At 38.5% G+C, this 25,819-nt stretch overlaps 1 protein-coding gene and 1 pseudogene across 7 annotated transcripts in view; both read right to left on the bottom strand.

Annotated features, from left to right (window-relative positions):
* The window catches only part of bru1 (bruno 1), a 956,171-nt gene that overhangs the window by 288,185 nt on the left and 642,167 nt on the right, over positions 1–25,819 (bottom strand). The gene's annotated exons all lie outside the window — the stretch shown is intronic.
* On the bottom strand, positions 5,599–24,310 carry LOC137240076 (craniofacial development protein 2-like; annotated as a pseudogene).

Genomic DNA, 25,819 nt, shown 5'->3' with positions numbered 1-25,819 from the left:
ACGGCCCACTCCCTTTTAAAATACTCATTATCACCTTTCGTTTGATACCCATATTGTACAAACGCATTCTAGAGTCGACCCTGGTCCACCTTTATAACGATATCTCGAAAAGGCGTCAACCTATAGAACTAAGTCCCACTCCCTTTTAAAATACTCATTAACACCTTTCGTTTGATACCCATATCGTTGAAACAAATTCTAGAGTCACCTCTGGTCCAACTTTATGGCGATATCTCGAAAAGGGGTCACCAGTAGAACTAACGCCCACTCCCTTTTAAAATACTCATTAACACCTTTCATGTGATACCCATATCGTACAAACAAATCCTAGAGTCACCCCTGGTCCACTTTTATGGCGATATCTCGAAAAGGCGTCCACCTATAGACCTAAGCCAACGCCCTTTTAAAATACTCATTAACATCTTTCATTTGATACCCATATCTTACAAACAAATTCTAGAGTCAGCCCTGGTCCACCTTTTTGGCGATATCTCTAAATGGCGTTCACCTATAGAACTATGGCCCACTCCCTCTTAAAATACTCTTTAGTACGTTCCATTTGATACACATGTCATACAAATACATTCCAGGGTTACTCTAGGTTCGTTTTCCTACATGGTGATTTTCCCTTATTTTGTCTCCATAGCTCTCAACTGAGTATGTAATGTTCGGTTACACCCGAACTTAGTCTTCCTTACTTGTTCTAGATACCTATAAAAGGTTCGTATAGTTGCGTCTTTATGTACACGTTTTTCTTCAGTAAATGTTATATCAGTTAGAGCCTTTGAAAATACGTTGCCAACAATGCAATTTAATTACAATTACATAAAGTTGCCTGGCTTATATATCGACCTATCCTAATAGCAAGCTCGTAACCGAAAAATGTTAGGAAAGACGTATCTCAGCGATAGCTTTAATAAAAACGTATCTCAAGAGGCCACTCAAAAAGGCTGTAACTGAAAAAATCAATATTTTGACAGAACAGATATGAACCTAATCTAACTTAATCCCTTTCCACAATTCGTAAACAACTTAAAACGATTAACTTACTACAGCAGACATATGAATCATTAATATAGCTTAATTTGGTAAGCTGTTGTTGTTATTGCTGTTGTATTAACGATAAAGATACTCCCCGAAGGCTTTGAGGAGTGTTATCGAGTTGATGGTCCTTTGCCGGATATAGATCAGGGACGTTCCGGTAACACAGTAACATTAAGATACTAGACCGACCATCTGGGGAACGATTTATGTATATTACCACATTAAACCTGCTAGGCCATCCCGCCGTCCCCACCCCTAGTTCAAAGAGAACCTTGGGGTCGCCAGAACCTCGGCTGTAAATGAAACATGATTCGCCATGGGTAGGTGATGTTGACAATTGGGTTGAAGAAGCTATATGTTGCACTGGCGACCCTTTGAGAGGGTTGCGCTACACAACCCCTTGAATCAATTTGGTGTTTTAGTCGCCTCTTCCGGCAGGCATAACTACCGCGGTTATATTCTAAGCCCCCTAACCCGCTGGGTTATGTGTGGTTAAAAATGTGAGGCGCAGCATAATTTGATTAAGGTTCAGTTGGTCTTACTTATGACTATCAATAGAAGTTTAACGCGTCCAACGCTTTTATTTAATTGTCTGATCAACGCCCTAGATTGATGAGGAGTGTGATAACTAGTACCTAGGACCTACCTAATTATTTTCCAGCTTTTAATATTATTATTACTTAATGTAAACATTGTTTTCAATAAAACCTTTTACCTTAAAACTTTTTTATTATTTTTTTTTCAAGTTTGTAGTCTTTATTTAATTGCATATTATTTCTCATTTTATTTAGTTCATTTAGTGACTCATTATTACAAGAGCTCTTTCCTGACAATTTGTTACAATCTAAGTCCTCAATACATAATCCTTCCAAAGACTTTACTCGACTCAGGGCCACGTATGTTTGCCCTCCTCGAACCCCAAAGTTTTTTGATGTCACTTCTACCGGACTGAAAGTAATATTTTTTCCAAATATGAGACAAATTGGACCACAAATACGATTATTTTTAATATCTCGATCCTTGCCGCACCTATCGGGATTTCAAGTTCTGTATGTAATATGTGTTCTAAATATGAGCCAAATCGGACCACAAATACGATTTTTTTGAATATCTCGATCCTTACGCCACCTGGTGGCGCTTTTTTCATATGTCGCTTTCTATTCATGTATTTATTATGTGTTCCGAATATGAGCCAAATCTGACCACAAATACGATTTTTTTTATTATCTCGATCCTTGCGCCACGTGGCGGCTATTTTTGTTTTCATAGGTCGCTTTCTATTCATGTATGTGTTACTAGCAGACCCGGCAGACGTTGCTCTGCCTTTAATTTGGTATATCTGCATACATTTGAATAAGCTTTTTCCGTCTAACTCTGCCTTCCCCCCTCCCCGCCGCCCAACTTCACTTTTTGTCTTCTCGTCTCATTCTATTTCTTTCTCAGTCTCCTTCTCTCATTTCTCTTATCTCAAGATTTTCTCATCCTTTTTCATCCCTTATTGCCAGTCCCACTCCGATTCTCAGTCCCAGTCCTAGCCCTAATCCCAGTCCCAGTCCGTCTCTAGTCTACTTCCCGGAAAAAGGGGTCGTAAATACTAATATGTACAAATTTGTAAACCAAATTTCAGGCAAATCGAATAGGACGTATGTAAATAGGTATGTGGGTATTATTAATTCATGTCTTTATTTCGGCTTCGCATGCATATTTATCAGTTTTGCCAGGTTGATGCGGCTAAATCGAATATCACAATGAAAATTACTTTAAAGCTCTCAGCAAAAGCTTTCATTTGATATGCATATTACACACTCATTCTACGGGTATCCGGGTCCACGTTTTGGACTACATCTCGTGACCCTAGTCACGCAGCGGTATAAAACTTGTTTGCTCTGTACTAAAGCACACATCAACAGCTTCAATTTGGTATCCATAATGTAAAAACTTATCCTAGGGTTACCCTGATCCACATTTTGGCCTATATCTCGAGACCCTAGTCACCAATAGGTATAAAAGCTACCCTGTACTAAAGCACTCATCATGATATCCACATTCTATAAACACTGTATAAGCGTTCACGGGCCCACGTTTTGGCCTATATCTCGAGACCCTGTTACCCAGGGGTATGAAAATTTCCCTCTACTAAAGCACTCATCAACAGCTTTCATTTGTTATCCAAATTCTAGGGGTACTCGGGTCCATGGTTTGGTCTATATCCTGAGACCCTGTGCGTCGATCGCAACCAAGCCTATGTGATAATCACCACGTGAGGTATACGTAACTTTTGTGAAAGTATGAACAAAATCGACCGACGCATCTCTTAAAACACCGGCGACCAACTAACACACATTTTAGTCTTTCTTTTATATATATATGTGTTCCAAATATGAGCCAAATCGGACCACAAATACGATTTTTTGAAATATTTCGATCCGTGCGCCACCCATCGGAATTTTTTATCTTATTATTGCATTGTCATCAGGTTCTGAACTATATTCCAAGTTTCAAGCTTGTAGCTTATGGGGAAGTTACTTAAATTTCAATTACAAAATTCTGTTCGTTACGCAGTGTCAAGCTAAATAAAACCGTTTAAAAATAAATTTAAAGCATCGTGATATGGATATAATTCAAAATTTGTCAGAGTATAAACTCGTCACTACGGGAACGTGAAAAAAAACGTGTCAAAAGTTGTTTCACTGAACGGGCAGGTTCCGCTGAGAAGGCCTTCTGAAGTGTTGTGACAGGTGAATGTGAATGAAGTCATCATATTTAAATTAAGCTGATAAGTATAGTAAAGAAAAATAAAATCAGCTTAAATACCACAACTGGATAGCGTATAAAATTAGTGCGTCATTCCGGGAGCGCAGACCTAAGGCCGCGGCACAATGACATTTTTCATATAGATGCGTTTAACACGAGCTTATGCATTCCAATATCATCGCCACAATCAACCAAGTTGTTGTCTTTGTAAATATGAAGGAACTTCAGACTTGAACCATTCATATACAAAATTCGTGAAGCACTGTTACAAACATTCTCCCTATAAAACGAAAATATTTGCTAACATATTTTGTGTCGTATTCATTTGTTATATTGCAGTTTTTAATTGCGAAAAATCTTAGAAAACTTACCAACAAGTGGGAAAAATAATTTTACTTGCAAAGTGTGACAACACTCTTAGCTAAAGCAAATGTCAAATTCTTCTTCTTATGATTTGCTTGCAACAAAATTTGGGAGTTGGCTACTTTTCCACATCAGATGGCACCAGTGTCGCTCAATCTACCGTTCTCCGTAAAATACGTGCAATCTACTCATAATGCATAAGCTTGTGTTAAACTCATTTATATGGAAAACTGTTTATGTGTCGGGGCTTTTAGAAGACATCATGTGCTACACGTCACCAGTTTGGTCGCCTGGTGTTAAATACACATACTGGAAAAGGATGCAAGCCTGTCAAAATTATGCAATTAGAACTGCCACGGGACGTCTCCCTATGACCATTGAACACCACCTACATAGTGGGGCCAAAGAGCTCAGCATTAAAGAGCACAACACAATGCTTAACAGGCAGTTTTTGCAAAACTGTCACAAATCAGGACACCCTAGCAAACAAATGCTTGATCTAGCCCCGCCTCAACGGGGGTGAAGGGAACATCTCCAAAAGCACTATTATGAGATCCGCCATCTGCTAACACAGCTGTTTGATCGAGACATGCATAAGGAGGCCTCCGTAAGGAGGCCTCCGTTATCAATATGTAATATCCTACTCTTGCAGAAAAAGAGAGCACTCAATCAAGGGAGACACGAGTCACCCTGGCCCAACTTAGTTCTGGGTTCCGTAACAGGTTAAACTCTTATTCGTCCAAAATCAACCCCGACATACGTAATGTATGTCCTGCATGCGATGTGTCTCCACGTCACACCAACCATATTTGCATTTGTTATGTTAACATCAATCTCCATATGGTCCGCCCCTGTTGACACTGCCAGTTTCCATGGACTTTATATAATATGTATAATTTAGTAAGTTTAATGTTTTTAAACGGTTTTATTCAGTTTGACTATGTGTACCGGCCGGCCGTTGTTTAGGTGGCGCATGGATCGAAATATTTCAAGAAATCGTATTTGTGGTCCGATTTGGCTCATATTTGGAACACAGAATACATAAATTGAAAGCGACCTATGAAAAAATCGCCGCCAGGTGGCGCAAGGATCGGGATACAAAAAAAATCGGAGTTGTGGTCCGATTTGGCTCATATTTGGAACACATAATACATACATGAATAGAAATCGCTTTATAAAAAAAATTCCGCTAGGTGCGGTCAGGATCGAGATATTCAATTTTGAATCATATTTGGACCAAATATTAATATAGTCCGGTAGAAGTGACATACAAATATTTTACTACCAAGCGTACGTGGCGCTGAGTCGAGTAAAGTTTTTGGAAGGATTATGTATTGAGGACTTATATTGTAACAAATTGTCAGGAAAGAGGCCTTGTAAAAATTATTAACTAAATGAACTAAATAGAATGAGAAATAATAGGCAATTAAATAAAAACTAAAAGCTTGAAAATAAAATAATTTAAAAAAATTATTAGTTAAACGCTTTTTTGAAAACTATACTTACATTAAGTAATAATGATACCAAAAGTTAAAAAATAATTAGATAGGTCTAGTACCTAGTACCCTCATCACACTCCTCATCAATCTAAGGCGTTAATCAGACAATTAAATAAAAGCGTTGTACGCGTCAAATTTCTATTGATAAATACGACCAACTGAACCTTAATCAGGTTATGCTACGCCTCATATTTTTAGAAATTTCACGCCCAACGCTTTTATTTAATTGTTTGATCAACGCCGTAGATTGATGAGGGGTGTGATGACTAGTACCTAGGACTTACTCAATTATTTTCTAGCTTTTAGTATTATTATTACTTAATGTAAGTAGGTATGGTTTTCAATAAACCCGTTTAACCTAAAAATTTTTTAAATTTTTTTATTCGAGTTTTATCTTAATTTCGAGAACGCAAACTAAATCGACTAAATTTTAATACTTTAAGCTTTAAAATATTTTCCGCAATTTCTGTTTATTCCTGCAAACTGTAACCTTTTCGAAAGAATAAAAATGTATTTCGAATATTAATTTCGTTATTTTTTGAAAGTTTTTTGAAATTATTTTTGCGTTACTTATCGCTATACATCGTTGCAGACACATCAAATAATAGTTGAATGAAGTTGATCTTTTCATTTTTAAGGCAACTAATTGTTCCACCTCCATGATTGTGTGCCATAAATCTTTCGAAGGACTTTTCTCTCGACCACTCCTAGAGCCGCCTCATCTGATGTGAGAACACTTTTGGTTTCAATTGACTACACAGTACAATGCGGCATTTGTTGAAAATTGTTGGTTTTAAAATAAACGAAGTCTGACACTTTTCTTAATGGCAGTAGGTTTTTCAATTTGTCGCCGTGGTCACCGTACAATATGCTCTAGAGCAGGGCTCTTCATTGCATAGCACAGTTGTGCTGCTTCGATTCACACGAATTGCTTCGCTATTTCGTTTATTGAATGAGTTAAGCTGCAGTTGCCCACAAACGTACGTACAAAAAAGTAAGGAAGGTTAAGTTCGGATGTAACTTAACATTACATACTCAGTTGAGAGCTATGGTGACAACATGAGGGAAAATAACCATGTAGGAAATGAACAGAGGGTAACCCTGGTATGTGTTTGTATGACATGTGTATCAAATGAAAGATATTAAAGAGTATTTTATGAGGGAGTGGGCCATAGTACTATAGGTCGACGCCATTTAGGGATATCGCCATAAAGGTGGATCAGGGTTGACTCTAGAATTTGTTTGTACGATATGTGTATCAAATGAAAGGTGTTAATGAGTATTTTAAAGGAAGTGGGCCTTAGTTCTATAGGTGGACGCCTTTTCGAGATATCGCCATAAAGGTGGACCATGGGTGACTCTAGAATGTATTTGTACGATATGAGAATCAAATGAAAGGTGTTAATGAGTCTTTTAAAGGGAGTGGGCCTTAGTTCTATAGGTGGACGCCTTTTCGAGATATCGCCATAAAGGTGGACCAGGGGTGATTCTAGAATGTATTTGTACGATATGAGTATCAAATGAAAGGTCTTAATGAGTCTTTTAAAGGGAGTGGGCCTTAGTTCTATAGGTGGACGCCTTTTCGAGATATCGCCATAAAGGTGGACCAGGGGTGAATCTAGAATGTGTTTGTACGAAATGGGTATCAAATGAAAGGTGTTAATGAGTATTTTAAAAGGAAGTGGGCCTTAGTTCTATTGGTGGACGCCTTTTCGAGATATCGCCATAAAGGTGGACCAGGGGTGACTCTAGAATGTGCTTGTACGATATGGGTATCAAACGAAATGTGTTAATGAGTATTTTAAAGGGAGCGGGCCTTAGTTCTATAGGTGGACGCCTTTTCGAGATATCACCATAAACGTGGACCAGGGGTGACTCTATAATGTGTTTGTTCGATATGGGTATCAAATTAAAGGTATTAATGAGGGTTTTAAAAGGGAGTGGTGGTAGTTGTATATGTGAAGGCGTTTTCGAGATATCACAGTATTCCTGCCAAGATTCCAAGGGCTTTCGACTTCGCCCTGCAGAACTTTTTCATTTTCTTCTACTTCATATGGCAGGTGTCACACCCATTTTACAAAGTTTTTTTCTAAAGTTATATTTTGCGTCAATAGGCCAATCCAATTACCATGTTTCATCCCTTTTTTCGTATTTGGTATATAATTATGGCATTTTTTTAATTTTTGTAATTTTCGATATCGAAAGAGTGGGCGTGGTTATAATCGGATTTCGGCCATTTTTTTACACCAATACAAAATGAGTTCAGATAAGTACGTGAACTGAGTTTAGTAAAGATATATCGATTTTTGCTCAAGTCATCGTGTTAACGGCCGAGCGGAAGGACAGACGGTCAACTGTGTATAAAAGTTGGGCGTGGCTTCAACCGATTTCGCCCTTTTTCACAGAAAACAGTTAACGTCCTCGAATCTAAACCTCTACCAAATTTCACAAGGATTGGTAACTTTTTGTTGGACTTATGACATTAAAAGTATCCTAGACAAATTAAATGAAAAAGGGCGGAGCGACGCCCATTTTGAATTTTTTTTTTATTCTTGTATTTTGTTGCACCATATCATTACTGGAGTTGAATGCTGACATAATTTACTTATATCTGTAAAGATATTAACTTTTCTTTCAAAATTTGATTTAAAAAAAAAATTTTTTTAAAAGTGGGCAAGCATACATATAGTAATAGGAGTAACGTTTCTACCAAATTTCATCATGATATCTTCAACGACCGCCAAATTACAGCTTGCAAAACTTCTAAATTACCTTCTTTTAAAAGTGGGCGGTGCCACTCCCATTGGCCAAAATTTTACTAATTTTCTATTCTGCGTCATAAGTTCAACTCACCTATCAAGCTTCATCGTTTTATACATATTTGGTAATGAATTATCGCACTTTTTCGATATCGAAAAAGTGGGCGGTGGTTATAGTCCGATATCGTCTATTTTAAATAGCGATCTGAGATGAGTGCCCAGGAACCTACATACCAAATTTCATCAAGATACCTCAAAATTTACTCAAGTAATCATGTTAACGGACGGACGGACGGACGGACATGGCTCAATCAAATTTTTTTTCCATACTGATGATTTTGATATATGGAAGTCTATATATATCTCGATTCCTTTATACCTGCACAACCAACCATTATCCAATCAAAGTTAATATACTCTGTGAGCTCTGCTCAACTGAGTATAAAAACGTGTTAGCTGACACGACCTATCTTATGAATGTGCAATGTAAACGAAAACTCACCGACGTTCAACGCACGTACGTACGTAGACTAGAATGTAGAAATCAAAACAATTTTGTTTTTTTCCGTAAGAACGTAAGCTGATCGCTCTCTCACTAAATAGAGTTGCCTAGTAAACTTTTACGCGCTAAGTTTTGACAGTTTGCAGTTTTTATGCAAAAACACCTAATAAAGGCTTGAAATATTGTGGAAATAATTATGTTGAGGTGCAGATTATAAATATGTAGTCTATTTATACTTATTTAATATTAATTCCAGCTCTTTACAACATCAAAATTTAAAATAGAAAAAGTTGATGTTTCCATAAGCATGCATTCAAACAGGTCAAAGGCAACAGTCTTTTCGTTGCCACTACGGGCATAAATTACGCTCAAACGTGTGTACGTACGGCATACATATACGTACGTTACACACGTCGCACTATGGCGCTTCTGCCCGAAAAACCTGGCAAAAAGCAAAAATTTCATGAAAGCGTTCGATAAACCTAATACATGTATTTCATAGAGAATTTTGCATTGATTACGAATATATGAGTCTTTTTAAACAGAAAATGATACTTTAGGAGGTAGAGCCGCTCAAAGTTGATTAATTTTTAACACTTAGAAAAATTTGTGGTTTTTGTTCTTTTTTGTTGTATTAAAAATTGCTGTCTCTAAATAAAATGGCCTGCTACTGCTTTCTTGCATTATAACGAAAGGAAATTTAATTCTAGGTTGAAGCAAAACATAAAATTTGTTTTTTTTTTTATAAAAGTTGTTAGATCTACCTGTTTTTCGGAAAGCCTATTTCTAGGACCTTTTTCGAACTTGATGGAAAAGAAAAAAAATGGACAAAAAGGGTATCCGTGAAATTTACAGTAGGTATTTGCTAAATATTCAGTTACCTGAACTCATAAGGTCTACTTGCATCCAGCTGCGATTTTACTTTTTACATCAAATAAAGTGAAGCAACCTTGGGTATAAATACGCGCCTCAGTAGGTATAGGTAAGAAGAAGGCGAATATAGTACGGTCACTTTTGCTGTTGGAGTTTGTTTATAAAACTAAATTTTTAGGTTACAAGCTGCATAACATACCTGGAACTCATTTCCATAATTCGAGTATATAAAGCAATGTTTAATACAACGCCCAAAATCAGTCGTTTTTTGGAGTCTATAGACTAAAGTATTCTGTTTATTTAAATAAACATAAATATAGCTCACATATTTCTTTAGTAAGATATACACGATGGCACATTTTAATATGTGTCTAGCTAACTCCAAACTATTTGAGGTGTTCAAAGCTTCAAAGACAAAAGCGGAGTTCGTTCAGGTTATTATGACAGAATTACCAAATGCAGCATGCAAAAAAGAAGACGAATACTTGAAAGAAAAAATTGGCTTCTTCTACATTCCAATACAAAGAAAACAAGTAAGGAAGGCTAAGTTCGGGTGTAACCGAACATTACATACTCAGTTGAGAGCTATGGAGACAAAATAAGGGAAAATCACCATGTAGGAAAATGAACCTAGGGTAACCCCGGAATGTGTTGTTTGTACGATATGGGTATCAAATGAAAGGTGTTAATGAGTATTTTAAAAGGGAGTGGGCCTTAGTTCTATAGGTGGACGCCTTTTCGAGATATCGCCATTAAGGTGGACCAGGGGACACACTAGAATTTGTTTGTACGATATGGGTATCAAATGAAAGGTGTTAATGAGTATTTTAAAAGGGAGTGAGCCTTAGTTCTATAGGTGGACGCTTTTTCGAGATATCGCCATAAAGGTGGACCAGGGGTGACTCTAGAATTTGTTTGTACGATATGGGTATCAAATGAAAGGTGTTAATGAGTATTTTAAAAGGGAGTGGGCCTTAGCTCTATAGGTGGACGCCTTTTTAATGATATCGTTATAAAGGTGGACCAGGGGTGACTCTAGAATGCGTTTGTACAATTTTGGTATCAAACGAAAGGTGTTATTGAGTATTTTAAAAGGGAGTGGGCCTTAGTTCTATGGGTGGACGCCTTTTCGAGATATTGCCATAAAGGTGGACCAGGGGTGATTCTAGAAATTGTTTGTACGATATGGGTATCAAAAGAAAGGTGTTAATGAGTATTTTAAAAGGGAGTGGACCTTAGTTCTATTGGTAGACGCCTTTTCGAGATATCGCCATAAAGGTGGACCAGGGGTGACTCTAGAATTTGTTTGTACGATATGGGTATCAAATGAAAGGTGTTAATGAGTATTTTAAAAGGGAGTGGGCCTTAGTTTTATAGGTGGACGCCTTTTTGGAGATATCGCCATAAAGGTGGACCACGGATGACTCTAGAATGCGTTTATACAATATGGGCATCAAATGAAAGATATTAATGAGTATTTTAAACGGGAGTGGGCATTAGTTCTATGGGTGGACGCCTTTTCGAAATATCGATATAAAGGTGGACCAGGGGTGACTCTAGAATTTGTTTGTGCGATATGGGTATCAAATGAAAGGTGTTAATGAGTATTTTAAAAGGGAGTGGGCCTTAGTTTTATAGGTGTACGTCTTTTGGAGATATCGCCATAAAGGTGGACCAGGGATGACTCTAGAATTCGTCTATACAATATGGGTATCAAACGAAAGGTGTTAATGAGGATTTTAAAAGGGAGTGGGCCTTAGTTCTATAGGCGGACGCCTTTTCGGGATATCGTTATAAAGGTGGACCAGGGTTGACTCTAGAATGCGTTTGTACATTATGAGAATTAAACGAAAGGTGATAATGAGTATTTTAAAAGGGAGTGGGCCTTAGTTCTATAGGTGGACGCCTTTTCGATATATCGCCATAAAGGTGGACCAGAGGTGACTCTATAATGTGTTTGTACAATATGGGTGTCAAATTAAAGGTATTAATAACGATTTTAAAAGGGAGTGGTCATAGTTGTATATGTGAAGCCGTTTTCGAGATTTCGACCAAAATGTGGACCAGGGTGAGCCAGAACATCATCTGTCGGGTACCGCTAATTTATTTATATATGTAATACCACGAACAGTATTCCTGCCATGATTCCAAGGGCTTTCGATTTCGCCCTGCAGAACTTTTTCATTTTCTTCTACTTAATAGGTAGGTGTCACACCCATTTTACAAAGTTTTTTTCTAAAGTTATATTTTGCGTCAATAAACCAATGAAATTACCATGTTTCATCCCTTTTTTCGTATTTGGTATAGAATTATGGCATTTTTTTCATTTTTCGTAATTTTCGAAATCGAAAAAGTGGGCGTGGTCATAGTCGGATTTCGGCCAGTTTTTGTACCAATACAAAGTGTGTTCAGATAATTATGTGAACTGAGTTTAGTAAAGATATGTCGATTTTTGCTCAAGGTATCGTGTTAACGGCCAAGCGGAAGGACAGACGATCTACTGTGTATAAAAACTGGGCGTGGTTTCAACCGATTTCGCCCTTTTTCACAGGAAACAGTTATCGTCCTAGAATCTAAGCGCCTACCAAATTTCACAAGGGTTGGTAAATATTTGTTCGACTTATGGCATTAAATGTATCCTAGACAAATCAAATGAAAAAGGGCGGAGCCACGCCCATTTTGAAATTTTCTTTTGTTTTTGTATTTTGTTGCACCATGTCATTACTGGAGTTGAATGTTGACATAATTTACTTATATACTGTAAAGATATTAAATTGTTTGTAAAAATTTCACTTAAAAAAAAAATTTTTTTTAAAGTGGGCGTGGTCGTTCTCCGATTTTGCTAATTTTTATAAAGCATACATATAGTAATACAAGTAACGTTCCTGCCAAATTTCATCATGATATCTTCAACAACTGCTAAATTACAGCTTGCATAACTACTAAATTACCTTCTTTTAAAAGTGGGCGGTGCCACGCCGATTGTCCAAAATTTTACTTATTTTCTATTCTGCGTCATAAGTTCAACCCACCTACCAAGTTTCATCGCTTTATCCGTCTTTGGTAATGAATTATCGCACTTTTTCGATTTTTCGAAATTTTCGATATCGAAAAAGTGGGCGTGGTTATAGTCCGATATCGTTCATTTTAAATAGCGATCTGAGATGAGTGCCCCGGAACCTACATACCAAATGTCGTCAAGACACCTCAAAATTTACTCAAGTTATCGTGTTAACGGACGGACGGACGGACATGGCTCAATCAAATTTTTTTTCGATACTGATGATTTTGATATATGGAATTCTATATCTATCTCGATTCCTTTATACCTTTACAACCAACCGTTATCCAATCAAAGTTAATATACTCTGTGAGCTCTGCTCAACTGAGTATAATGACAAGCAGTCGGTCGTTCTACTTCAAAGTTTATAAGTAAGCATGAAAGCTGGCTAGCTGGTAAAAACTTTTTTGGACGCAGAAATGCCTAGCACATCAACCAATCGAACTAGAGGAAGACCAACAAAACCCATAGAAGAATGTTCGACCTACACAAGGAAAAGGAAGCTGTCAGATTATACTAGAACAATCGCCACGTCTCATCTTTCAAAAGCATTGGCTGTTAAATATAAAAAGGACGAAGAAAACACCAAGTTGCTTATCATAGGAGCAGTTGCGTTAGCAAGTTCAGTGCGAGTGATCCCTCAAAAACAACATTCGCACACCCCCAAATGCGCTACCTAGGAGATACCTCCTGAAGAGTCTTTGGCGTTGTTTATAGATCTCGGGTTATCGAAGGATAATATATTGCGTGAGTCATTATTGCAACATAATGCCGATCTTTTCCCTGGATACAAACAAATCACTCAAGCCAAGATAGAAGCAGTTCCACCAAGAGCCAAGTTAACCGAAGTATCAGCTGAAGTTGAGTTCCAAAACTTAATGGATCATACGACTATGCGACTCTTGAAAATTTTTCTGAAGAAAAGTTGAAATCACTGATAAATAAATGGGGCTGTCGTGGATGTCCTGATGATCCAGCGCGTATAAACAAGGAATAAATGTAGACGATGGAAGAATTACAGATGGTAATATGTTTATGGCTTTTATTGTTCCCCTCTGTTTAAAAGATGAAGCTTCAGAATATTGGAATAATCCTCGGCCGTCATCAGTTAAATTGCGTCGGCCGATATTATTTAAATAAATATAAATAAACTACAAAAGATAAAGAACAAAAAGAAAGACAAAACGAGGACCTTTTCAACATGGTGGCCATCTCATCTGTTCCAGTCATATCATCCATGAGGCATGTAAAGTAACAAAAAAAATCTTACAGACACCTATAGCTCAGAAATGGTTTCCTTGTTAGATATATTTTGAAGTGACGAAGACTACGTTAAGATTAAATAAATGATCCACCTTTTTCTATCACAGCAAAAAATCTATTTAGTACTAAGTTTTGTTATTTTATTGAAAAAAAAAGAAATCAATAAATAAAAGTTTATTATTTATTATAAATAATACAGTTATTTTATTTAGTAATTATAATCATATAATTTTCGTTTTACATCTTTTTAAAATTTATCAAATGTTGAAATGAGTTTTGAAGCACCATTTATACATATTTATTTTAAAGCTTAGGATTTGGCTATCAGAAGATTAAACAATTTTTACAGAAATCAATATAACTGGTAAAGCGGTTATTAACATAAAACTATTTATCATAACTGGGCAGTGCTCAAAAAATTATTAGTTGTTCATATTTGGCTCAAATACAATAATACTGAACAATTTTTAATAATTTTTCTAAGTTAAGAGTTTAATAAAATATTTGGTTTTTGAATTTTTCAAAAATATGTAAGTAAATTTATGCAATGAATTTTCAAGCAATGTTTATATACTTATCCCCTAGCGTACACATATCACTTTTATAAGAGCATAACATCTTAAAAGAAGTAATGCGTCCATCAAGTTTGGTGGAGATTGATAACCTAGCTACTAAGACAAAACTTTTAATCATAAGTGGGTAGAGCCATACTCCTTCATACAAATCGTAAGTTTGTCTGATTTCATGTTCAAATATCCCCATAAAAAAAAAATTTCAAAGTTTGTCCCTTCACTTTTTAACATTTTTTTGTATTTTTCTACAATTTTTCAACTTTGACGAATTATTGTGAAGCACCCTGTTACTCTGGCACCATGTATTTTAAGTTGTCCAAAGTTTAAATAATTAATTAGACAAAAAGCTCAACTGTAAGGACAACGTTATTCAGCGACAAAGGAAAGCGTACATTGCATTATATACGTATAAAAGAGCCATTGGAAAAAAATTGGGACTCACTCCCAACATATGCAGATGGATTTATACCGCGATTATCAGACCCATACTGCTGTATGGGGTAGTCGTATGGTGGCCAGCCTTGAGCAAGGCGTCAAACCTAAACTTGTTGGGTAAAGTCCACAGATCCAGCATGATAAGCATAAGCAGGGCTCTAAGAACAATGCCTAGCGAAGCTCTTCAGGTCATTCTTGACATCCTTCCATTGTATCTAGCTGGTCATCGAGCAGCGGCAACGTCAGCCCTGCGTCTAAGGGAGTTGTCGTATTGGAATAACAAGACCACAGGACACTCAAGTATACTAAACAATAGGCCGGGTCGATTTGTGGGAGGCAAAACAATCGCCCATTGCTCTGTGAAAATCATATTCTAGGGATCAAAATAAGAAACTTTGCAGAAGGAACCATATCTCTAAAACAAATTCTGGTGTCCCCCAACTTGGGTCGAACTTTTGGGTAGGGGCAAATTTTGAAAAATCCCACTTTGACCCATTTAAAGTGCTCCAATCGAGTCCAAATGTATGACCGACCCCCACTAACTTTGGAGGCCCGACCCACCGATGCCAGTGGCACACCCCCTGGAACCCCCCTGGGGGTTCACCATACAAACATTTCAAAAAATCGCCGGTTTTACACTTTACATGAAAAAATCAGCGAAATGCCTATGTTTTTTCTTTTTGGAGTTTATTATTCTCTTTAGAAATTTATGTATTTAGTCAGAACATATGTAAATGAAAAAATGAATTTAACTTAGTAATAGAAAAGAAATTAAAAAAATTATTAGAAATTAGCGTTTTTACAACCCTTTTAAAACCAAGGCATCACTGTGATGAATTTGCACGTCGTAAACATAGCTGTGTAGGGTTTTTATTCAACCGTTTTAAAAAATGAAGGTATCACTGTGACACAATTGCAGATCGTAAAATTGCTTGTGTTGTTTTTTTTAAGCCACCACAAGACACAGCAGGTAGAATTGAAATTACCATTTCATTCTTATTACCTCGTCTCGTAGACCATATATAACGCAACAGTTTTTGTGAATGCATTAAGTCGTTGTGAAGAACTCAAAGTGTGAAGTACTAATTTCAGATAAAAAAATATTTCAAAAAAAATAATAAGTGAAGTGACCATTCCAAATCAAAAAGTTTACAATGAATCCACCATCCTCTACACCGCAAGATGAAGCAACTACATCAACAACTATTGAAAACCCAATGAGTCATATACCCAAGCATGATGTTATTGTTTTTGTGTGTCTACTGATTTAACTGATCTTAATTTACCAACCCATCTGGATATCATGAGATATTATTTTTACTTAAGCGAACGTGCTAAAACAAAACAAAAAAAGTTTTCCCATAAATCGTTCACTATTCAAGTACAAGATAAGTTGATTGGAATTTGGGAAAAACTTGGTATGGAAATAATGCTGAAAAAAGTGTTTTTAATAAATTGAATAAATTGCTTGACAAGTATCAAGAGCAAATCAAGAGAAGAAACAACACCCAACAATTTACAGAGTATGTAAAATCTCTGGAAACAATTTTTTACATTGGAACATGTAAATGCGGCTGGGTTCCCGAACGCCTCAAAGAGTTCATGCACGATCAACATAATCAGAGAAGACTAACAATGGATGTATTTATGATGGAAACTGAAGAGCAAGGAGCAACGTCTATGTCATCAATGCCAACATACCAAGATCCCGATGAATCAACATAGGCACCGCCACCGGTTCAAGAAGATATGGATAGAAGCACAAGTTCACAATACACAGAGTTACGATTGTTTTAACTTTGCCTTGGTATGTGACAGATTTGGTGTGCCTGAGGGAGTAGCATCAGCATTGGGAACCGCTCTTTTGCAAGATTTTAAAATTAGAGATAAGCATGGGAAACCTCTCATCATGGATAAATCGAAAGTTCGCAGAGAAAAAGAGAAATGCAGACAAGAAGTGCTTCGCAAACGGTTAGATGATACTAATTTGTTAGCGTTTTCATTCGATGGCAGAAAAGATGATACTTTAACGATAGATAAAATTGATGAGAAGTATCATACTGGGATGGTAAAAGATCCTCATCTTGTTATTTTGAGATAACCCAATTCTGAATTGATTGGTTACGTAAGACTGGAACATGAAACCTCTGAATACAAAACAACCAAATTAAATGGTTTTTTCAATGATAAAAATATATCACTGGATGCATTAATTGGAATATGCGCTGACGGTGAGTCAACAAATACTGGCCCACACGGTGGAATTATACGACGATTCGAATTGCTGTTAAAAAGACCATTGCATTGGTTCGTTTGCCTTCTACACTTCAACGAACTTCCATTTCGGCATTTGTTTGAAGCTTTGGATAAATCAACCAGCACTGGACCAAGATCGGCAACCGGAAGACTGAGCCGTCAAATCGAACCTTGTGAAACTTTTCCGGTAAGTTATTGCTATCACTCATTTATTATAATTGTCAACCATTTTTAATTATTTTATTATATATTTGCAGGTGGTGGAGGGCTTCCAGAAAATTGAGTTGTAAAATATGCTCCCTGCTCCAGAAAAAATTGATTTTTCCACCGATTCGAAGTACTTGTACGACAAGGCCCATGCAATTTCTAGCGGCGTGGTTCCGGTGGATCTGGCTAACATCATACCAGGGAAAATTGTACATTCTCGGTGGCTCAACAAGGCTGCTAGATTATTGCAATTATATGTGACAACGGAAAATCCAGATGCAAATTTAAGAATTCTGGTTGAATTTATAATTAAATGTTATGTGCCAATGTACTTCAATATCAAGTATTACAGCTCTGTCGTGTACGGCAGTGTATTATTTTCCAGGTTCATTGGTTGGTCACGATTTCTAGAACCTCGTTTACGCAAAATTGTCAATCAAGTAATTAAAGATAATTCATATTATGCGCATTCGGAAAATATCTTGTTATCAATGTTGTTTGGTGATAGCAAAGAAAAGCGCGACTGTGCCATCAAGAAAATTCTACGCTATCGAACCGATGTTGACGAGATATAAACTTTAATTGCACAAGTTATACGGAAATGATCAATTTGAATGATATAAATATCGTATTTCAACCACCATTCACGCGAAGCATTCCGTACGATACATTGAAAGAATATTTAAATCAAGATGATCCACCGTTTAATGATCCAAAAATTCCATCACACATACAAGGAACGGAACGACTTGTTCAATTGCTAGCTAGCGTTTCCAAACGGGTTATACCGGAAAATGTAGAGGCTGTTATGGCGACGACATTAGAGAGCCGTGCGAAATTGCTCAGACTTGAAAATAAAAAAGACTTCAAATAATATTTTTTTTTTAGTTTCTTTTCTATAACTCACTTAAATTAATTTTTCCATTTACATATGTTCTGACTAAATAAATTTCTTAAGAGAAAAAATAGATGTTATTATAAATAAATAATATATATTATTATAAATAAATAAATAAAAATAAAGAAAAAACATAGCCATTTAGCTGATTTTTTCATGTAAAGTGCAAAACCGGCGATTTTTTGAAATGTTTGTATGGTGAACCCCCAGGGGGGATCAGGAGGTGTGCCAATGGCATCGGTGGGTCGGGCCTCCAAAGTTAGTGGGGGTCGGTTATACATTTGGCTTGATTGGAGCACTCTAAATGGGTCAAAGTGGGATTTTTCAAAATTTGCCCCTACCCAAAAATTGGACCCAAATTGGGGGGCACCAGAATTCGTTTTAGAGGTATGGTTTCTTCGGCAAAGTTTCTTATTTTGATCCCTAGAATATGATTTTCATAGAGCAATGAGCGATTTTTCAATCGACCCGCCCTACATATAAACTGACGGCTCCAAGCTAAACGGTAGAGTTGGAGGTGGAGTATACTCAAGGGACCTTGACCTCCAGCTCTCATTCAGACTACCCGAACACTGCAGTGTATTCCAGGCAGAAGTTGCAGCCATAAAGGAAGCCACAGCTAGAATAGGGACATACAATGTCGGCAAAAAAATGTTTATCTTCAGCGACAGCCAAGCTGCCATAGAATCTCTTGGCTCCCACTCGTTCAATTCTGAACTAGCACTAAACTGTCACCGATCTCTTCAAGAGATAGCTCAACAGAACCGCGTAAACCTCACATGGGTCTCTGGACATAGGGATATCGAGGGAAACTGCATTGCAGATGAACTCGCTAGGAAGGGTACAACCAGGCTGGTTCTTCCTGGACAAGAACGTTTAGGTATGCCCCTGCCCACATGCAAGCTAATGCTATAAGAGCACATCTACCGTCAAGCCGACGAAAGATGGCTACAAACACCGGGGTGTCGAACATCGAAAGAAACCTGGCCTAAATGGGATCCCAAAAGACTCCGTCACGTGTACAACCTAAGAATGGATACAATTGCCACACTTGTGGGGGCACTAGCTGGTCATTGCCTCATAGGTAGGCATGCAGAAAGACTAGGAGCGCCTTATCGTCGTTGCTGTAGGAGTTGTAAAGAGGATGAGGAGGAGGAAACGGTGGTTCACCTCATTTGCAACTGCCCAGCACTAAGCGGAGTACGGCAGCGCTTTCTGGGAGCTCCATTTCTTGATAATCTGAGCCAGGTTGTGGAGCATAACGTCAGGGACCTGGTAGCTTTCATCAGGTCCTTAAAATGGTTCGAAGAGGAAAGGTAATGGTGTTTTTCGTGGTATCACAACGGGCCTAATACTACTGGCCTAAGTGTGCCCTCGGGCAGCCACCCTAACTTAACCCAACCTAATAATTAGCTTTCAGGTGCAGTATAAATCTTTAAAATATCTTCATTTGTTCAAAAGTTATGATTTTTGCAAAGAAAAAACTCAAAAGGCGCCATAGCGACGCGTATAGATGACATGTGAAAGCTACGGATCCTCAACAAATTTTTTTCGTCGGAAGTAAAGCTGAAGTATTTCTTGAAAGCGATAACTTTACAGATGTACGACAACTTGCGGTAAAAAAAAAAATATTTTAGATTATATATTGAACTCTTAAAGCAAATGCAAAAACGCTTTAATTTTTCTAGATGTGATATACAAGTTTTATATACAATTACTCCCGACAAGGTATTAGCTGTAAGTGAAACTTCTATAATACCGTTAATAAATAACTTTTCGTACCTGATAAAGAGCGATAAAGATACCACTGTTACACAATGGAAGCTTTTAAGACTGTTAAATTGTGATTTTAAGCGTGATTTAGACGTTTTAGCTTTTTGGGAAAAGGTACACTTTTATAGAAATGGTATGAACGAAAAATGTTTTGAAGAATTGCTTTGTTTTAAATATGATTTGCTGAGTCTGACACATAGCTCGGCGGCCGCAGAGCGACAATTTTTTGAATTGTCTCTTATTAAAACCAAATTACGCCGTAAATTGGAGTTTATTTCAATCAACCACATAATGTTAGCCAAGGAACTTTGTACGCAAAACCCAGGTCCTCATTACGTTTGGTCGGCTGGTCCTAGAAAAGTTATACAATGAACGATATAAAACTGTTTCTATTATACGTTTTTTTCGAGGTAGCCCAGAATATATTATAAACATATGTATATGCTTTAAGTTTTTAAATATATACACATACATATGTGTATAAGACTGAAAAATATGCCCATTAGTGATAAAATGTATTTAATTATCATCATCAATTTTAATTGAAGCACTTTTTGTTTGTTTGTAACGTCGTGTTGTTTTATACTTTTTAAGTTGTTGATTATTACATTGTTTGTATACCACTAAATAAAAAAAAATGTTGCTCTTTTTTTCGAAATTTGGTCTTTTTTTCGACGAATTTTGGTCCCAAATGAAAAAAGGCTGTGTCAATCGTGATTGATACGAAACATTTGTTTACGCTCTCATTCTTTCGCTCTCACGGGGGATTTCTCGATTGTGCTGGCAACAATCACAGATAAATCAATAAACCAATACAATTACCATGTTTCATCCCTGTTTTCGTATTTGGTATAGAATTATGGCTTTTTTTCATTTTTCATAATTTTCGATATCGAAAAAGTGGGCGTGGTCATAGTCGGATTTCGCCCATTTTTAATACCAAGATAAAGTGAGTTCAGATAAGTACGTGAATTGAGTTTAGTAAAGATATATCGATTTTTGCTAAAGTTATCGTGTTAACGACCGAACGGAAGGACAGACGGACGACTGTGTATAAAAAGTGGGCGTAGCTTCAACCGATTTCACCCATTTTCACAGAAAACAGTTATCGTTATAGAAGCTACTTACTTAATTGGTGCTTAACCGTCTAAAGGGTTATGGCCGTCCAACAAGGCGCGTCAGTCGCTCCTTCGCCCCGCCAATCGGCGCCAATTAATCACGCCAAGGGAGTTTAAATCGTTTTTCACCTGGTCCTTCCAACGGAGTGGGGGCCGCCCTCTACCTCTGCTTCCATAGGCGGGTTCCGATAGAATGACTTTCTTGGCCGGAGCATCATCTTTCATTCGCATAACATGGCCTAGCCAGCGCTGTCGCTGCGTTTTAATTCGCTGGACTATGGGGATGTCTGTGTAGAGGTCGTACAGCTCATCATTAAATCTTTTTCGGTACTCGCCATCGCCAACGCGTAGAGGTCCATAAATCTTTCGAAGAACTCTTCTCTCGAACACTCCCAAAGCCGCTTCATCTGCTGTTGTCATGGTCCATGCCTCTGCCCCATATAGCAGGACGGGTACGATATGTGAATTGTACAGTATGATTTTCGGTCGCCGAGAGAGGACTTTAATTTTAAATTTCCTACCTAGTCCAAAGTAGCATTTATTGGCAAGATTGATTCTTTGCTGGATTTCAGTGGTGATGTTGTTGCTAGTGTTGATGCTGGTTCCCAAATAAACGAAGTCTTTTACTATTTCGAAGTTATGGCTGCGAACAGTAGCGTGGTTGCCAAGGCCCGTATGCGCTGATTCTTTGCTCGATAACAGCAGGTACTTCGTTTTGTCCTCATTCAGCATCAAACCCATCCTTACCGCTTCTTTTTCCAGGTTGGAGTAAGCAGAACTAACAGCGCGGGTATTTAGGCCGATGATATCAATGTCATCAGCATATGCCAGTAATTGCACGCTTTTATAGAATATTGTTCCAGTGCGGTTAAGTTCTGCAGCTAGTATAATTTTCTCCAGCATCAAATTAAAGAAATCGCACTATAGGGGGTCACCCCGAAACCTCTTTTAGTTTCGAACGGCTCGGAGAGGCCCTTCCCAATTCTGACTGAGCTGATGGTGTTGCTCAACGTCATTTTGCACAGCCGTATAAGTTTTGCGGGGAAACCAAACTCAGACATAGCGGCATATAGGCAGCTCCTTTTCATGCTGTCGAAGGCGGTTTTAAAATCGACGAAGAGGTGATGTGTGTCGATTCTCTTTTCACGGGTTTTTTCCCAGATTTGGCGCACTGGGAAATGGTAGCCGCTTCACGGTGGGCTTCAATCTTTCGCACAATACACTTGAAAGGACCTTATATGCGATATTAAGAAGGCTGATTCCACGATAGTTGGTGCATTTTGCAGTATCCCCCTTCTTGTGGACTGGGCAAAGAACACTTAGATTCCAATCGTCGGGCATGTACTCGTCCACCCATATTTTGCTAAGAAGCTGTTGCATGTGCCTTACCAACTCCTCGCTGTGGTACTTGAATAGCTCCGCAGGCAATCCATCAGCGCCCGCGGCCTTGTTGTTTTTCAATCTGGTTATTGCTATTCTAACTTCGGCATAATCGGGCGGGGGGACATATATTCCATCATCATCGATTGCGGGATCGGGTTCATCATCTCTGCGCGGTGAATTGCTGCCTCCATTTAGAAGAGCAGAGAAGTGTTCCCTCCATAATCTAAGCACTCTCTGGACATCAGTTACAAGGTCGCCGTTTTCGTTTCTACAGGAGTTTGCTCCGGTCTTAAAACCTTCCGTCTGTCGCCATATTTTTTAGTAAAACTTTCGGGCGTTATTCCTGGTGGCTTGCAGCTCAAGCTCCCTGCACTCACGTCTTTCTGCTTCTGCTTTTTTCTTATTGAAAAGGCGTCTCGCTTCACTTTTCAACTCACGATAGCGATCACACACTCCCCTTGTTGCGCTCGCTTTTAACGTAGCCCTGCAGGCAGCGTCTTTTCTTTCGATTGCAACGCGGCATTCTTCATCGTACCAGTTGTTTTTTCGTGGCCGCCGACAAAGTGCTTTGGAGATATGCTCCCACTGCTCCTGCATTCCTTCAGGATGAGTTGTGCTCTCAGAGAGAAGGTATGAGAGTCGAGTTGCGAAATCATTGGCAGTCTGTTGTTATTGAAGGTTTTCGACGTCTAGCTTTCCTTATGTTTTTTGTTCTTTGGTTTTAGCCGCGCTGAGGCGGGTGCGTATTTTGGCTGCAATGAGATAATGGTCCGAGTCGATGTTAGGTCCTCGGATCGTACGCACATCTAAAACCCTGGAGGCATGCCGCCCGTCTATCACAACGTGATCGATCTGATTGCGAGTATTTCGATAAGGAGACAGCTATGTAGTTTGGTGTATCTTTTTATGCATGAACCTCGTGCTGGATATGACCATGTTTCGAGCACCGACAAAGTCAATCAGCCTCAGTCCGTTAGGAGAAGTTTCACTGTGTAGGCTGAAATTTCCGACTGCAGGGCCAAAAATACCTTCTTTGCCCACCCTGGCGTTAAAGTCGCCAAGCACGACTTTTATATCATCACGAGGGCAGCGCTCTTATGTGGGTTCTAATTGTTCATAAAAAGTGTCTTTCACCTCATCGTCTTTCTCCTCTGTGGGCGCATGGGCGCAGATGAATGATATATTAAAAAATGTTGCTTTTATTCGGATAGCGGCGAGACGCACGTCTACAAGCGTGAACGCCAGAACTTGGCGACAAACTCTCTCTCCCACCACGAATTCGCCGCCGAAACTGCGCTTATTCGTATGGCCACTCCAATAGATGTCACAATTTTTGATCTTCTTTCTTCCTTGCTTCGTCCAACGCATTTCTTGGATGGCGGTGATGTCATATTTTGCTTTGACGAGGACATCAACCAGCCGGACATCTGCACCAATCCCATTCAGGGAGCGAACGTTCCAGGTGCATGCCCTCAATTCATTGTCCTTCAAACGTTTGCCATGGTCGTCTTCAATAGAGAGTGCATCCGAGGCTTGTTGGTATATTTCATTGGAGTATGGTTTTTCGTGGCGGGTCCTAAGCCCAGCGCACAACCCGCTCAGCGGGGGTGAAAATATTACTTGCACGTTTATATAGCGAGCCGCTTGCTTCAAGACAGATGACCGCTTGCAGCCGCACCTAGAGGTGTACAGACGCTGCCGATGATATCTCCCCGGCTAGCCCTTAAACTTATTATGTCAGAATGGCCTAGCCAGGTTGTCGCCTTCTCACATTAGCTCACCACTAAACATCCGTTTAGCGGCTACCCTGAGGATACTTGGGCGCAAGCGACCGGCAGTAATGAGCTGCTTGAACCTCATGCAAAAGAATCGCTCTGGCCATTCCCAGGTGGGGAAGTCCTCACTCTCGTGGACCTCTACACACGGCTCTACCCTCCCAGTTGAGAGCTATGGAGACAAAATAAGGGAAAATCACCACGTTGGAAAATGAACCTAGGGTAACCCTGGAATGGGTTTGTATGACATGTGTATCAAATGGAAAGTATTAAAGAGTATTTTAAAAGGGAGTGGGCCATAGTTATATAGGTGGACACCATTTATGGATATCGCCATAAAGGTGGACCAGGGCTGACTCTAGAATTTGTTTGTACGATATGGGTACCAAATGAAAGGTGTTAATGAGTATTTTAAAAGGGCGTGGACTTAGTTCTTTTCGAGATATCGCCGTAAGGGTGGACCAGGGGTGACCCTAGAATTTGTTTGTACGATATGGGTATCAAATGAAAGGTGTTAATGTGTATTTTAAAAGGGGTGGGCCTTAGTTCTATAGGTGGACGCCATTTCGAGATATCGCCATAGAGGTGGATCAGGGGTGACTCTAGAATTTGTTTGTACGATATGGATATCAAATGAAAGGTGTTAATGAGTATTTTAAAAGGGAGTGGGCCTCTCTCTAGAATTTGTTTGTACGATAAGGGTATCAAATGAAAGGTGTTAATGAGTATTTTAAAAGGGAGTGGGCCTTAGTTCTATAGGTGGACGACTTTTCGAGATATCGACATAAAGGTGAACCAGGAATGACTAGAATTTGTTTGTACGATATGGGTATCAAATGAAAGGTGTTAATGAGTATTTTAAAAGGGAGTGGGCCTTAGTTCTATAGGTGGACGACTTTTCGAGATATCGCCATAAAGGTGAACCAGGAATGACTAGAATTTGTTTGTACGATATGGGTATCAAATGAAAGGTGCTAATGAGTATTTTAAAGGGGAGTGGGCCTTAGGTTTATAGGTGGACGCCTTTTCGAGATATCGTTATAAAGGTGGACAAGGGTTGATTCTAGAATGCGTTTGTACAATATGGGTATCAAACGAAAGGTGATAATGAGCATTTTAAAAGGTAGGTGGACGACTTTTCGAGATATCGCCATAAAGGTGAACCAGGAATGACTAGAATTTGTTTGTACGATATGGGTATCAAATTAAAGGTATTAATGAAAAAGCGAGTGATGATAGTTGTATATGTGAACGCGTTTTCGAGATATCGACCAAAATGTGGAC

This window comes from Eurosta solidaginis, chromosome 2, assembly GCF_040869045.1.
Source record: "Eurosta solidaginis isolate ZX-2024a chromosome 2, ASM4086904v1, whole genome shotgun sequence".
In the NCBI taxonomy this organism is placed as follows: Eukaryota; Metazoa; Arthropoda; class Insecta; order Diptera; family Tephritidae; genus Eurosta; species Eurosta solidaginis.
This window is presented reverse-complemented; position numbering and strand designations above follow the sequence as displayed.